This window comes from Oratosquilla oratoria, chromosome 23 (genome assembly GCF_046742065.1).
Source record: "Oratosquilla oratoria isolate Oo_2021 chromosome 23, ASM4674206v1, whole genome shotgun sequence".
NCBI lineage: Eukaryota > Metazoa > Arthropoda > Malacostraca > Stomatopoda > Squillidae > Oratosquilla > Oratosquilla oratoria.
In genome coordinates, this window is record NC_134799.1 from 45,672,592 (window position 1) to 45,677,591 (window position 5,000).

General features: G+C 43.7%; 1 protein-coding gene across 1 annotated transcript in view; it reads right to left on the reverse strand.

Moving 5' to 3' along the window:
* The window catches only part of AstCC (Allatostatin double C), a 195,191-nt gene that overhangs the window by 80,743 nt on the left and 109,448 nt on the right, over nt 1-5,000 (reverse strand). The window lies entirely within an intron of this gene.

A 5,000-nucleotide genomic window follows, 5' to 3' on the forward strand; every position in this document is an offset into this window, starting at 1 on the left:
GTGGAAATACTTGGTGGCAGTATTCTTTTGCCCCTACCTCAGGGTAGGTAGGTGAAAAAGGAAATGAATATTCAGAGAAATTGTACAGAACAGTAACAAGGGTTTGGGGGACAGCATAACGGAGGGACAGTCGTAGCATAAAAGTGTCATTATTTCTCTATAAACAGAGTTTTCCTCTATCACAGACAAAATGATGTGTGGCTCTGAGCCGTAGGGGCGCCCCATATAGACCCTAAAGTATCAACTACCTGCTACTTTGTCACAATAACATGCAGCCAATACCCCAGACGGGGTATATATATATATATATATACATATATACATATATATATATATATATATATATACATGCATATATAATATGTGTATATTTACATACATACATACATACATACATATATATATATATATATGCATATATATATATGTGTATATATACATACATACATACATATATATATATACTGTATATATACATCTACACTGAATGGTTCCCAGCGATCAATTGATATCTTTATTCAACCACAAACAACTTTTAATTCCATGCCATCGCAATCGAGACTGAAGAATCGCTGGGTTCGAATCCTTGGCTCGTCCACGTTTCAATTTCCAACAAAATGTCTCCATCGAGCGATTCTTCAGTCTCGATTGCGATGGCATGGAATTAAAAGTTGTTTGTGGTTGAATAAAGATATCAATTGATCGCTGGGAACCATTCAGTGTAGATGTATAATCTATCCCACGTGCACATACTAGCTAAATGCAATATCATAGCGGAGGTGGGTTGAACGCGATATTTCGTGTAGATGTATGTAATTCGAGCATACAAATATAAGAAAATCGTACTCAACTTATATCTCTCTTGATAGCGCATTGGTTTAAGTCACTGTAACTTTGTTACGGGTTAGCTGGGTTCGAATCCTTGGCTCGTCCACGTTTCAATTTCCAACAAAATGTCTCCATCGAGCGATTCTTCAGTCTCGATTGCGATGGCATGGAATTAAAAGTTGTTTGTGGTTGAATAAAGATATCAATTGATCGCTGGGAACCATTCAGTGTAGATGTATAATCTATCCCACGTGCACATACTAGCTAAATGCAATATCATAGCGGAGGTGGGTTGAACGCGATATTTCGTGTAGATGTATGTAATTCGAGCATACAAATATAAGAAAATCGTACTCAACTTATATCTCTCTTGATAGCGCATTGGTTTAAGTCACTGTAACTTTGTTACGGGTTAGCTGGGTTCGAATCCTTGGCTCGTCCACGTTTTAATTTCCAACAAAATGTCTCCATCGAGCGATTCTTCAGTCTCGATTGCAATGGCATGGAATTAAAAGTTGTTTGTGGTTGAATAAAGATATATAAAGGGCTGCATCTTAAGGAACTTTTAAGTGTACATTTAAATTACTTTTAAGCTATCTTTAAGACCAAGACTTTGCCCTCTAAATGCTGGAGTTTTACCTTCACGTGGTGCCCTTGCTTCTACCGAAGTTACTCCAGCGACCGGGTGTCGAGCGATATAACTCGTCATCCCGTGCCCCGGAGATCCTGGGGTTCTCGGAGCAGCAGGGGGGCCAGGGGTTTCTCTATGGGTACGCCCTGGCGCATTACCAACCCTTGCCCCACTGCCTTGTGGGTTACCCTTGGACGAGCAAAGGATGCAGGGAGCAAACCCCGAGATAAAAACCTGTGGTACCGCCCCGCAAAAGGCATGGCCCAATAGACCGAGCACTTGGCAAGCTCCTGCAACCCTCTTTAGCAGGCGTTCGTCTGGATCTCTCTTGCCATCGTCATATGCTGAGGTTGGCCATAGTATGTGGGAGGCAGGATTGCGCCACCTGCCACCCATTTTAATATATCATATGCGCAGGCTTCTGTTCTGCAATCCTTTCATCATCACTATCATCATCATCATCCCCGACAAGTCCTGTGGCGATGAGAATGGAGCGGTAGGCACAAACTGTAGGTGCGGTTGGAAGTCGCTAGCTCCTACCTGCACGTAGGCGGTTGGGATAGATGGTCGCCGAGGGTTGGGGGTGAAGTGGCAGCCCTCTCCGGTAGCTCCCCACGTGACGAGCAGTCCCCGCAGTGCTACCCCAATCCGGAGAGGGATCTAGAAAAGGTGATCTATACTGTCCATTTCACCATATCCGGATGGTCAGCTGCAGGCTATCAGGACACCTCTCTTATGCAGCCGACTAAAGAATAATAGAAGAACCTTACAGATTGCGACCTGGAACATTAGGACCTAGCTCGACAGTGGCATCACTCCTTGTCCGAGGAGAACTGCATTAGTGGCCCACGAACTTAGCCGCTACAACATTGACATTGCAGCTCTTAGTGAAACACGACTGATTGGTGAAGACTCACTCTCTGAAGAGGGTGAAGGGTACACCTTCTTCTGGAAAGGCCTCCTGAAGGTGAGTCAAAACCTCTCTGCTGCGCCAAATCCCTAATACACGCGTAGGGATCAGTGAGCGTCTAATGTCATGGAGAGTACCTCTGAGCAAAGGAAACCATATCACCATCATAAGTGCCTATCCTCCTACTCTTGCTGCAGAGGATTGTGGAAAAGAGGAGTTTTATAATTCTCTTAACGAATGCCTACAAGCAATCCATCGCACCGACAGTTCCCCTTATGGGTGACTTCAATGCAAGAGTTGGACGAGAACATGATATCTGGCCAGGCGTCCTGGGAAAGCATGGAGTTTGTAAAGCCAATGACAATTAATATAGACTCCTTGCACTTTGCTCCGAACACCAGCTATACATTACCAACACCAATTTTCAGCTGAAAACTAAATTCAGGAATACATGGAAGCCCCCCCGATTTGGCCATTGACACCAGTTAGATCATACAATAATCCGACAGTCGGACAGAAAAGAGGTTCTCGTAACCAAGGCAATGAGAGGTGCAGACTGCTGTACAGACCATTGATTAATCCGCAGCAAGATCCACCTTGAAATTCGACCTCAGGAACGACATGCTCCACCCACCACAAAGCTGAATATTGCTTCCCTTGGATATCCTGAAGTCTACACACACTTCCGCTGCAACGTTGCAGAGAGCCTTATGCAGCATGATCAAGGACTTGATTTAGGAACCAAATGAACTCACCTCCACTCCGACTTATACAAATGTGCAGTGGACACTCGGATTCAAGCGAAAACAACATCAAGACTAGTTTGACCAAAACTACTCTCACATTCACCAAATATTAGAAAAAAAACTTATGATGCCCATCTAAACAATCCTCAGTCCAGGGCTTTGAAAAATCGATTTACCAAAATCAGAGCGGAGGTGCAGAGGGAACTGAGACAAATGGAGAACGAATGGTGGCAAGCCAGGGCAACAGAACTGCAACAATATGCCGGCAGCAACAACTCACACGGCTTTTACAACACAGTCAAGACTATCTACGGTCCAAAAAGTCATAGCAACCATCCAATCAGAGCAGCAGATGGAACCACACTGCTGAAAAGCATTGAGCAATTTGCCTCCAGATGGGCTGAACATTTTAATACCCTTCTTAACCAGGTAAATCCCATCATGCCTAGCATATTTGACAGCCTGCCCAATCTCCCCACCATGGTCTCTCTAGACAATCCACCAGAAATGGGAGAAGTTCTAAAAGCCATCGGTGAACTAAAAAATAACAAAAGCTCAGGGCCAGATGCGATCCCAGCAGAGCTCTTTAAATAAGGAGGCTATTCACTATTAGGTTAATCTCCACAAACTTATCAGCGAGGTCTGGACAACTGTGGCAATAGCAGGGGCATATCACTCATAACGGTGTCCGGTAAAACTGTTGCTAAGATCATGCTTTCCCGCCTTACGGATAAAATAACCGAAACAAACCTCCCGGAGAGCCAATGTAGCTTCCGTAAAGATCAGCACTACAGACATGGTGTTCTGCCTGCGCCAGCTGCAAGAGAAAGCCAGGGAACAAAAGAAAGATCTTTTTATCGCCTTCATTAATCTTGCGAAGGCTTTCGACACAGTAAATCGCCCCTTTTTATGGTTGCTGCTCGAAAAGATGGGAGTCCCTCCCAAATATATCTGTGCTCAAAGGCCTGCATGAAGGGATGCAAGCACGGGTTCAGGTATGCGGCGCACTCCCAGAAGCATTTGAAGTAAAGGTCGGAGTTAAGCAGGGCTGTGTCCTTGCACCCGCTCTTTTTAACATCTTTTTACTTATCTTAATAAACTTCACTCATGCCGCCCTGGGGAGAGATGCTGGTATAAGCATTCAACACCGGTTAGATGGCAGCCTGTTTAACGCCCGACGCTTGCACGCCACAACTAAAGTCTCTTCCATACAGGTAATAGAACTGCAATATGCTGATGACTGTGCCATTGTTGCACATGACGCCGAAGATCTGCAGAATATCCTTGATGTCTTTTCCTCCACTTATGGTGCCATGGGTCCCAGAGTCAATACCTTAAAGACAAATACTTGTTCAAACTATGCACCCACCTGAAACGCCTCACCTTTTTCTCGTCAATGGAGAACCCGTTAAAACAGTAGAACATTTCACGTACCTTGGCAGCGTCGTCCACTCACACTACTCAGTGGACCTGGATATCCAAAGAAGAATCAATCTTGCCTCCACTGCCTTTGGCCACCTCAGAGACAGAGCCTTCTCAAATAACAACCTCAGAATAGACACCAAGACAGCAGTATATAAAGCCGTATGTATATCCACCTTGCTCTACGGCTCAGAAACTTTGACTACGTATAGATGCCAGATCCGTACCCTTGGACAAATGTTTAAAAAAAGCTAAAAGGACATTCTATAAAGGTGAACCAAAACAAAAGTTTGAAAAAAAGAATTTACTTGTACTTCTTTTTAATGAAAATCTTATAGAGATTCTCAATATACTTAAAAAAATAATAAATGTAAATGTAGCTTTCATGAATAATACAACCCTAAAAAATCTTCTCATAAAAAAAAATCCCCTGGTAACTCTACAGGTTGTATATATAAAATAC